This window comes from Chinchilla lanigera, unplaced genomic scaffold (assembly GCF_000276665.1).
Source record: "Chinchilla lanigera isolate Chin_1 unplaced genomic scaffold, ChiLan1.0 scaffold00116, whole genome shotgun sequence".
In the NCBI taxonomy this organism is placed as follows: domain Eukaryota; kingdom Metazoa; phylum Chordata; class Mammalia; order Rodentia; family Chinchillidae; genus Chinchilla; species Chinchilla lanigera.
In genome coordinates, this window is record NW_004955517.1 from 994750 (window position 1) to 1006063 (window position 11314).

The 11314-nt window shown below is 45.8% G+C and overlaps 1 long non-coding RNA gene across 2 annotated transcripts; it reads left to right on the top strand.

Moving 5' to 3' along the window:
* Window positions 1-1044: 1044 nt before the first annotated feature.
* On the top strand, window positions 1045-9797 carry LOC106147081. Of its 2 annotated transcripts, none has more exons than XR_001231811.1 (3): window positions 1045-1231; window positions 7793-8040; window positions 8535-9797. It is a non-coding gene; the product is annotated as an uncharacterized LOC106147081 (long non-coding RNA). The 2 variants fall into 2 exon arrangements; XR_001231810.1 differs by lacking the exon at window positions 8535-9797 and adding an exon at window positions 8208-8396 and having other exon boundaries at window positions 1046-1231.
* Window positions 9798-11314: the final 1517 nt, after the last annotated feature.

Below are 11314 nucleotides of genomic sequence, written 5' to 3' on the forward strand. Positions count from 1 at the left end.
CAGTAAGATCTTTGTGCTGGTTTCTAACATGGTTGTCCCAGTTTGTATTTCTTTCTGGAGCGGAAGGGCTCTTTCTCATATTTTTAATCTGTGCCAGATGCCACGTGCTATGCTAAGCATTTTATCTGCATGAACGTATAAAGCCTCTGATGTGTGAGTTGCTGTTAAACAGCTCTGCCTTTTGGATGGGAAAACTGAGGTTGGGGAAGTATAATTTCTACATAAAAGAGCTAAGATTTAAACTTGAGGCTCATGGCCAGATCTCTTTTCTCTTACACTATAATTGCTTAGCTACAGCTCTTGAGCAAAGTAAAAGGGTGTCCGGTAAACACTAATTAAACTTCACTATGCCGCACTGCATATGGGGACGAACCTGGCCATGAGGCGATGTCTTCTGTGAATGTTCAGGGTTCATTTTTATGGTTAAAACAGTATCCAGGAGGGTTAAGGCTCTTATCTTAGCTCTGAAAAACATGTATAAAAGATCCGTAAATCACTTAAAATTTTTTCATAAAACAGTAAATAAAAAAGAAACACAATAAAATCTGCATTCTGGGTGGCTGCTTTCAAAGCAGCTGCAATCACTTGGCTGAGGCCTGCTCATGTCCCTCCCTGAACTTCCTCCCCACGCTGAGCACAGAGCAGCGGAGGTCTGTGTGGGTCTGGGACAAGATGGAATCTGGCCCAGCTGTTCTCAGAGGTTACACGGGAAGCTCACAGGCTGAAAGGAGCTGCCTTGCGAGTGCCTTCCAAAGGCAGAGCTGCCCTGCTTCCTCCCGTGTCTGCACCCTCCCAGCAGTGGTTGGGGCAGCGGTAGCACAGATCTTCACAGTGCACACAGACTGTTAGGCATTAGGCCCTAGAGATGTGGCACTAGGCTGTGTTTCACTTCCGGAATTGCTGCCATTTCTGTGGTTTTTGAGGTTGTGGTAGAATTCTGAGCTCTCTAGGTTCAAGTTCATGCAGCCTTCACAAAATACGATTTCCTGTGTCAGTGAAAGAAGGTTTTGATTCTTTAAAAAATTGAGGGCAATTAAGTGAAATAGTTTCCACCCACTATAAGCGAAGTGAGTTTAGCTTTCTCTTAATACACACAAGGATCGGAACGTCAGGAGTGAAACAAGCAAAGAACTGACGGGGGTTTCCTCAGCTTTCACACAATGGAAACCTGTGAGTTCCCAAACATGCTAGGAAGGCACAAGGGCAGTGCAGAAAAGACGAAACTGGAAACGTAAGTATATGATTGTTGGGCAGAAGATTGAAATGCGGACTCTTTTCAGGCAACTGTGTCGTGCTCAGCCGTCATCCTCTTTCTATGCCACACACCCTCATTCATTTAGCCAGTATCAGCTGGGCTTACTACGTGTCAGAAGGAGCAGGGTGCTGTCTCCAAGGTGGGGTGGGAGGGGAGTGACGAGTACGAGTGAGCAACGCATAAGCAAGAGCGGCAACAGCAGTGGCCGTGAAGACAGTAAGTGAAGGCCAAGAAGGAAGAGGAGACGATGTAGACCAAGCGCTCAAGGGAGAGAGCACGAAGGGCACAGAGCAAAGAAACAGAGGGAGAAGGAGCTGCACGTGCAGCTTCTCAGACCGAAGCACTGCCGATGTGGAGACCGCTGCCTGGGCCCCTGGCAGAGCACATGGGGCCGGGCTCAGGCAGCTGCCCAGTGGGAGGCAGGACAGAGGGTCCCAGACAGAGGGACGTCCCCAGGGACTTTGCAGCGGCGAGGTGGCCTGGCCCAATTCACTCTCGGGAGAGCTGCCCTAGCTGCAGTGCTCGTGTCCTGTTTAAAGGGCTGGGAAAGGGGAGGGTAGAAGCCAGGGATGCGGAGTAGCTGCAGTGCAGGAGGGTAAAGTAACAGAAGAGAGGTATGTGTTCAGGGGGTGTTTTCTGTTCCTTTGCTGTTGGCTGAACTCTCACGGACCCCTGTCAAAGCTGATCATGAATGTGGAATGTGTGACTCTGATTATAAAACCCGGGTTCCATTAAGCATTCTTGGAAATACCAGGCAGGCAAACTGGAATGCCATTACCGTCATTTTAAGCTCAGTGCAACGTTCAAGGCCAGGACACCCCAAAGTGTCTGTATCTGTGAGTACAGCGAAGTGCAAACGCTGCGCCGCTGTGCCGTCTGTGTGCTGGGCGTGACGCGCACTGTCGGAGGCTGCCTGGAGCGTGTGTGCGTGCGGGGCACACTTGCCCTTCGCCTGCTCCCCAGTCCTCAGCAGGAACTGGAACGGGGACAGGAATAACAGCAAGTGAAACTCTGGTTTTTTGGTGCTTACGCACATGAAATATTGAAATGAAAGTAATATTTGGTACCTGTTTTCCAGTGACAGCACTTGGGAACCACTACGGACTGGTAAACTTAAAGCTCCTGTGGGGATTTTTGACCGGCTTTAACCTGTTCCCCTGTTTGTGGATATTTTCCATCACAGACAGACTTTTTAAGAGCTTGATTTGACTTTACTACTTCGTTGTGCACCAAGGATGTGTGTGGAATTTCTTATTCCTGAACTACATGCTTTGGAGAAAGTCCTATGTAGTAAAGTACAGGAGATTTGCCAGGCGCAGTGAACATCCATTTGCTCTCCGTGTGCCGAGTGACAGTACTTCTCTTAACAGTCACAGTGCCATGTTCTTATGGGCAAATAACATCTTCAGTGGAAAGTAGTTTTCTTTCCCTTGATCTCTGCTTTGAGTCTTTCTTTCACTGATATGAAAAGACATTTATTGAGCATCTATTTTGAGCCAAACATTGTATAGATAGAATCCTCAGTGTGAAGCTAAAGGAAGCAGATGAGGGAGGAGAAAAGATAGCAGAGAGAACTTAGGACAGAGGGGTACAAATAACCAGGAAAGGGAATCTTAAATCCCTCCTGCTCACTTCTCAGCCTGCCACCTCCCGTCTCCCTGGCTTTGGGTGAATCAATCTACGTCTTTGTGCTCCCTCTAAATTGAAAGGCTTAATTAAACTTCAGAGTTCTCAGTGGCCTGTCAGGGAAAGGGTAATGGAAGTGCCAGGGATGACACACATTTTATATTTCACGTATCTCAGAGGATTTCGGAATCTTATTTAATAGGTAGCAATAGCAAATTACTTTGATAAAGTTCTCTTCAGACTTTGAGAACTTGGTGAAATTCTCTGTACCCAAAGGAAAAAGAAAAAAAGAAATTCCTGTTCTGCAGGTTTATTTGCTCTGAACATTCACTGTGTCGTATAGAAAGCAAAAGTCCTAGAATTTGGGAGCTTTAGAGACTGTGCGTGCGTGCGTGTGTGTGTGTGTGTGTGTGTGTGTGATGTTGTTATGCATAGGCAATGTTAGACATTCATCTTTTCTTTTAATACCAAAATTATAGATAAAACATAATAGATAAAAAAGCCCAACCTTATTTGGCTTCACTTTTGTTCATTTCTGGGTCCTTGTGCTGACATAATCACAAAAGCTAATTTAGTTGAGGATGTTAATTCCCTAGAAGCCTCAGCAGCCGGAGCGTAATGCCTTGCCACTCTAGGGAGCCCTTGGTTCAGTTTCTCAGATTTGTGAAGAAAGATATGAAAATATCCCCACTCAATAAAATAGAAGCAACATTGAAAATCTAATAGGTAGCAATTTAATAGGTAGCAGGGGTCCTCAGTCAGGGGCAATTTTGACTCCCAGAGAACCAATGGAATGTCAAGAGACTTTGATTGTCATGGCAGGAGGGGCAGGTAGGAAGCAGACAGGTGCGAGCTTAGTGACAACCAAAAGGCATAGGATAGTCTCTTACAGCAAAATTGTTAGCGACAGTGCTTGCTGTGGCTTGGACACATGTCCCCAAGGGTCCACAGGTTCTAGGCAGGTCCCTGTCTATGATGCTACTGGGGTGTGGTGGAGCCATGAAGAGGTGGAGCCCAGAGGGAGGAAATTAGGTGGCTGGTGGAGTGTGCACCTGAGGGCACAGCGGGGCCTACGCCCCTTCCTCGCTCTTCCTTCCTAGCTCTGCCACACCTGCCTACCACACTGTGCTACCTTCCCAGAGGCCCATAGCAACACAGCCAGCTGAGCATAGGTGGAAGCTTCCCAGACGGAGCAGGGTAGAGCTCTCCTCTTTCCAAATTGATGTTCACAGGTGTTTTGTGACACTAAGGGGATGCTAACTCATTACTAAGTTTCCGAAAACAGGTCTATGTCTCTTCTGCAACCCACAGCAAACATGCCACCTTCCTGCATTTGTAAACGTCCTGAAAGAAAAAGCTCACCTTTTCATTTAATGTAGGGTTTAATAGGGTGCACCAACAGCTTTCTGATGAAAACTGCTTTTAGGTTTGCCTTATTAAAGGTCAAACATGTCCAGTTACAATAAAAAAACAGTATTTTTTTGCCTATATATTTTCTAGTGTGCAAAACAGATTCACATCTATTTCCATACTTGAACATGGCTTTAATCCTATTATAGGTATCTGCAATCAAGATCACTTGATAGAAAGAAATCATTTTTTATATACTGCATCCCTTGAAATGGACTTTCACCTTACTGTAACACCTTAGTGATGGAGAAGTCATCCACAAGCCCGCCTATGTCAGGTGTTTCAAGAAGGGGATATTCAGTGTAGGCTTCTCATGCCTCTCTCCCTGGGCTTACATGAATTTACCCAGGAGGAAACAGAATGTGTGGGACTGCCTCACGGGTGGGAAATTATAGGCTGTGTCACACTGTGCCATGGATCCTGATCCAGAGACAACAGTCTAGACGTCTGTGCAGAATGCGAGACAGTTTGTGCCTCATCCAGGACACTGGCATGAGCACATTGCGTTTGAGCTCAGGCTTCCACAGGAAGCAGAGTTGGGCTGAGATGCTCCTTGGCTGACTGCTAGTTGTCAAAAACTAGAGAAGTTGCATCCTGATGCTTGGTTGCTTCATCTGCTCCCTGGAGGTGGCCTTCTTGGGGAAGTGGTGAGGATCAAAGATGCGATGTGACCCGCTGAGCTCAGTGTCAAGGAGGATGTCAGCAAAGCTTTGTCAAAGGGACTGTGAAATTGGGGTGGTGGCCATCCTGCTGGTGTGATCTCTGTCTGTTATACTTCACTGGTGCCTGTGAATGTTCACTAAGCCCTGTGTGCTATGCCGCTCTGTCCTAAGTCAGACGCTGGCTGTGTTTTGCAAACATCCTATCAATGAGCCCAAAGCCTCCCGCTATTTAAGAGCCTTCAAAGGCTCTAACTTCTCCTAAAGGAGCCCTTTGCTTTGCCTCTTTTAAACAGTGGGCTCCCTGGGGTTTTCTTAACATCCACTACTTGTGCCTTATGCTAACCTCCAAGAAGATAGCATACACCCACATTCACGGCACATCATGCATGGTAGCTGAAAAGGGGAAACAACCAAATGTCCATCCACAGGCCGTTAAATAAACAAAATATGCAATATTCACTCAAGAAAATGCTACTCAGCCATACAAAGCCCTGAAACACCTTGACACATGCTGTAAAAAAGGTGAATCTTGGAAACGGGATGTCAAGTGAAATGAACCATATACCAAGGGGCAAAGAGTAGATGATTCCACATATACAAGGTCCTAGAATGGGCAAATTCACCGAGTCAGGAAGCCGTTACCCACAGTGGGGTGAAGGGGAGCTGAGAGTCACCCCTAAGTGAGACAGGGCAAAGGTGGGAGTGGGGTGGTAGTAATGGTGCACGGCAGTGCAAATGTCCTGCTGTACTCAACTTTGCCCTTAGTAAGCGCCAAATGGTAAATCATATGCTACGGATATTTTACTGCAGTAAAAATTTTAAAGTAAACACAGTATAATAACAAAACCATTTAAAATCATACTCATGCTGAAAAACAGCTTTATTCGTTGAATATTTTGTACCTGTCAAGCACCAGGCTAATCATTTTATATAGCATAACTAATTGAAGCCGTACATTGATCAATTTAGGCAACCCAAGTTTACAAAGCTAAGAAGTAGCAGAACCAAGGTTAAAACCCGAGTATCCAGTTCCAAATTCCTACGCGCTCTGCTTGCCCCCTCACCTGGTCCCCGTGTGTTAGCAAGCATCATACTCTGGATCTCTAGCCCACACCTCAGGGGAATGCTGACAATGGTGTTACTGATGCTCCACCAACAGTGTTTTGGGTCTCTCAAAAAATTATGAGCTCCTATTATCTCAATTTAAAGACAAGAAAGCTAAAGCACCAGGAGGCTGAATAACTTGTTCAGGGTCACCCATTCACAGCAGGGTCAAGATTTAAACCTGGGTTAAATATAATCGCCTCTTTGAATAGCCCCCAAGCACACATTTCCAAAATAAACTTTGAAAATAAATTTTAAAATGTCTGAAATGAAGGTACATTTTCCATACAGTATCCTCCCCAATATCAACTTGACACATGTCATCTGTAAAACTTAGGAAACATAGATAGAGGCTATCTCACTTGCTCTAGGGCTTAGAACATAGCAGGGGGTGCTCAGTATAAGTTTGCAGTATATGATCTGCCCCACAATGACAAAATCAGCCCGTTAGTCCAGATTGAAGTGAAAGAATCAGGAGCCTAGCTGAGAAGCTCCAACTGTGCGCAGGAAAGAGTCTTCCAGCAGCCCTTAAAAATCTGTGGCTATCCCGAGACAGATTTAGAGGATTTGCCTCTGACATCTTTTTGTTTTGTTTTGTTTTGTTTTGTTTTGGTATTTTTCTGGTACCGGGAATTGAACTCATGACCTTGCGCTTGCCAGGCAGGCACTGTGCCGCTGAGCTAAACCGCCAGCCCCAGGATTTGCCTCTGTAAGTTTAGAAAGTTTAAACCCCTGTGTGCATCTTGGCCGCCCCTACTGTGGTGCCATAGTCTATGGCTTGAACTGCTTTCTCTTCACAGGCCATCTGCCCCATTGCTGAATTCTGAGCCCCTGCATGAACCCGGGTCTTTTCCCAGGCCTTGGCGTCCTGTGTCAAGTCACACTGTCTTCTCTGTAGGTTTTGTAATTACCCTTAGAGACTGCAGAAATGAGACCGGACAACTTGGAGCCAAAATACAATTTTCAGGACTCAAATCCTTGAGTCCCTTTGAGATCCTAAGAGATGTTCTGGAAGGCAGACTCCACCAACGAGTCCAACTGGCTTTGTTCTGTGAAGGAGCTCTTAACGACCTTCAATCGTTAGGCACCATGAGGAAGGGCCGGTCTTCCTGCTGTAAAACTGGCTTTTGTAAAAGCAGGGATCCTGGATATCATGAGTAGAATTTAATGACCCGAATGCAGCTTTTAAACAAAGGAAATAATGGTGCAGAGCTTCGGCCATAGCCCCACTCTCAGGGTACCCAGGTACCCAAGATCTAGATATGGAAAAGTCTACCTGTAATAATGATTAGGCATTACCATGACAACTGCACTGTTTCAAAACTACTGGCAGCAAAGACATTCACTTCCCAAGGAAAAATTTTTTGAGAAAATGTAACTTCACAAGGCATAGTAAAAATTTAGATGGTTCCCTGAAAATATCCTAACATTTTCCCAGTTTGTAATGTAAATTCCAGTTGCAGTTGAAATTTCAATGTAATAGAGTCACGAGAAGTTTCAAGGCTGACCTGACCTGTCTTATAGAGAAGAGAATGAGCCTGAACCTGCAGAGGGCCCTGAATTATTCTAATCATCAAATATTCATGCTATAAAAGCTCTGCAAAATGTTGTTTCCTAAACAAATGTCAAGAGTCTAGCTGGCATTCAGCAAATGATCCCAAGATGAGTGCAAATAGTGTCTCTTTAATTAAAAACAAGAAAAACTGATAACTAACTAAATGTCATGATGCCACAGGAACATGTAGGAACAGAGGTGCCATGGAAGCTCGTCAGGGAACAGGAGATTCCGTGCTGATTCTGAGGAGGTGAACACATGGAGAGCCAGGAGCAACCTCGCCATTTCTGCAGAGCTCGGTTCAAACTGGACCAAATGGTGAATCAGCAGCAAAAACGCAGAAGGGAAGAAAGCCACAGTCAGTGTAAGCATGAACCTGATGGAGTATGACTCTACCACAAAGAAGGAGAAAGCTGAGACACTTTTAGGTAAATGGACGCACCTTGAGACCATAATCTAAATAAATAAAACACACAAGTATAATTATTGCATTGTTTCCCTTGTGTCAGAAACCCAAATACAAACAGTGAGCAAAATAGAGCTTTTAGGAAATGGGAAGAACTTGTTTATGAATTTGATTTTTTTTCTCTTCCAGTACCAGGAATCAAACTCATGACCTCGCACTTGCCGGGCAGGCACTTTGCCGCTGAGCTAAACCCCCAGACCCCGGAAGAACTTGTTTAAATTGGAAGGGAAACAACATATGGAAGATGTGAGGGAGGGAAGGAAAGGAAGAGGGTTTTAAAGGGAAAAAGAATCAAAACAATGGAAATAGAGCTTTTGTAAATGGTGAGGCAGGAAAGAGGGGTTGGAGGAAGGGGAGGGGAAGCAGAGTTATAGAAAAAAAGAATTACGATGTGTTGTGTACACGTGTAAATCTCCCACACAATGAATGAATGCATTCATTATGTACTGCAAACAGGTGCTAATGTAAAAAGAAGAGTCACCAGGACAGGGTGATCGCCCTGTCTGCTGGAGTTTGCTTATCAGTTTACCGGACACCATGTCGCTGGATGAAGACACAAGGGGCACCAACAAAACATACAAAGTCTCAGCACTGAATTCGTGTCCGAGGAAACCGGAGATGTTACTGATCTGTCTTTGCTTTTTGTGCGGCTGGCGTTGCAACAATTTTACATGAGCACTGGGGAGGAAGCAGCTGTGAGCTTCCCCGTGATCTGCAGGGATGAACACGGCACTGCCCACTGGGTCTCCACCACCACCAGGAGCGGGGAAGGCGCAAACTCCGCACAGCTTCAGACACAGGCCTGCCTCCCACAGGCCCTTCTCTGGACCCGTGCAGACCGGACACCTTCTGTCCACCTGAAGACAAGGCTGGCTGCGAATCCCCGCTCCGTGCACGTTGTCAGATTCCACATCGTTGCTTCCTGGGGTATTTCAACCCGGGTTGAAAACACACATCCCACTTCCAGGCATCTGCTTCACGTTTCCTGGACGGCCCGGTAATGTGTTTGTTTAACTCACTGCGGGTTAGGCTATAGATTTTGCAGTGGCCTACCAACACAGGCCCCCGGCTGTTTGTTTTTTTAAGTTTTTGTCTTATCTCATTTCCTCTGAAAAGCCCCACTTTTCACAGCGTAGCTGAAGCCTGAATAAGCTGTTCTCTGAGTCCCGTCTACACGTCTCACCAAAGTATGAGGCTAAAGTATTTGCAGTTGAAAATCATAAACCAGCCTGCACTGCAGCATTTCGTCAAGTGGCCGAAGAGCGAGCAGGCGTGTGGGAAGAGCACAGCAAACCGCACGGAGCCGGCCGTCCGTCTTCTTGCCCTCTCGTCGGTGCGCGAAGCGAAGCGGGGTGAAGGGCAGTGAATCGCAGTACGCAGGTAGCACCCGGGAACTAGTTAAAATGCACATTCTCAGACCACATCCTCAGGATTCAAACTCAGGACAGCGGGGCCAGGCCTGGGACTCGGACTTTCTACCAAACCATGCACCCCGCCTCCCCCATTTTGATGAAATGGTTTGTGGACTGGGGTGTGAATAAGCTCCAGTGGAGTGGTGACATTCTGGCATTCGGAAGGCTCAGGTCTGGCTTCAAGTCCTGGCTTAGCTGGTGCCTGGCTGGGAGACCTTCCAAACCCGTTTCCTTCAAATGTGGACAAACTAAAAGTTTTGTGAGACTTTAGTGGAATGTTCAATAAAGAGCAGCTCTTATTTTTAAATTATTGTCTTCAGTGATCTTAGTCTATGTAAAACTAAAGACAAAACCTAGCCCAAAGTGTGAAAGGCAAAGCACACACTGGCCCTGTTATTTCTGATGGTCTACACTGCAGCACACGCATCTCCTTAGCCCAGAACCCTGGCAGCATCCTTCGGGAGGGGTCTGCAGCCCGGAGAGGCTGCCCCCTCTGATCCTGGGTCAGACCCGTAGCAGCAGTTACTTCCTCTGCTGCGCTCCTCACACGGTGTTGCTAATACAGCTGTGCTGCGTGCCTCTCTGCCCGCGATGGTAGAGACCTCGTTGCCTGTACTGTGCATAACGTCATTTCCAAGGTTCATAGCACGAGCCTGGTTCGTACCTTTTGTAGAAGTAACAGTTGACTGTATAAGGGAGATTTTTAAAAATTCCTTACTGCTGCTCAGTTTGGGATGGGAAGTCTTGGGGTGGTACTAACTAGCTTGTTGTAGCTGATCCATGCCGATGGGCCACTTGGATGACTTGCCAGGCAAATCTCTACCATGGGCTTGGTGGCTCCTAAGTTTTCTTCCAGCCACCCAAATAGTTTTTTGGAACACCTTAGGGGCTAATTCTTAACAAATCATAACAAAGAGCTCTAGTTTGACAGTTGAAGAAGTTAGACAGATTGCACAAGTACACACCAGACGATAACATTAATTGTAATTGTGTCTCAGGAAAACAGCTGGAGGTACTATTTAAATGATGTACTGCTACATTCCATGGGGCCTCCAGACAGTGAAAGGGAGAATTAACGGGATAGCAACGAAATGATTTTATTTACTAACTTCATCCCAGAGGGGCTGCATTTAATTTTGTCCTTCTTCATATGGAGAGCTTTTAGCTTCACATTAGTATCCCTACAAAGTGAAGGTGATGCACAGGCTAAATAGATTAAGCATTATACCAGACCGATCTTAAAATTTGGAGAAACAGCAAAAATCACACATTATTTCAAGTCTGGAAGAGCTGAGCTGATGCTTTTTTTCTCCATTGTCTTCCATTTTCTGGTCCAGCCCAAAATAGAAAGCAGCTTTAAATCCTTCTAAACATGTTTCTTAGGGGAAAAGATACCTTCCAAGGGGAAGTCGGGGCAGAAACTAAACGCACAGCTCTGTTTCTCTTGGCACGTAGACCGAATCTGAGTTTTGCTCGGAGGGCTGGAATTCACATTACTGCAATGTGCAAGGCTGCCTGGAAGCTGAGACACAGCGGAGAGGGCTGCATGATTCCTCACCCTATGTCTTTAATCACTTTTGTTCTTACGACAACTTCATCTGTAGGAAAACCCCTCTGACTGGACATTAATATTCCACCGTTTACAAAGAGAACCAGTATTCCACAAAGAACCCCAGTTACATGCAGCAGTAGGTAAATCTATGTGTAAGTTATGTTTTATCCTTTATTTTGCAGTCACGGGGATGCCGTTTTTAAGGCATTCTACACATTCCTCTGTTTATTTCTTCGAGCCCATTTATCTTTTCTTCCTGGTAAGAAAACACA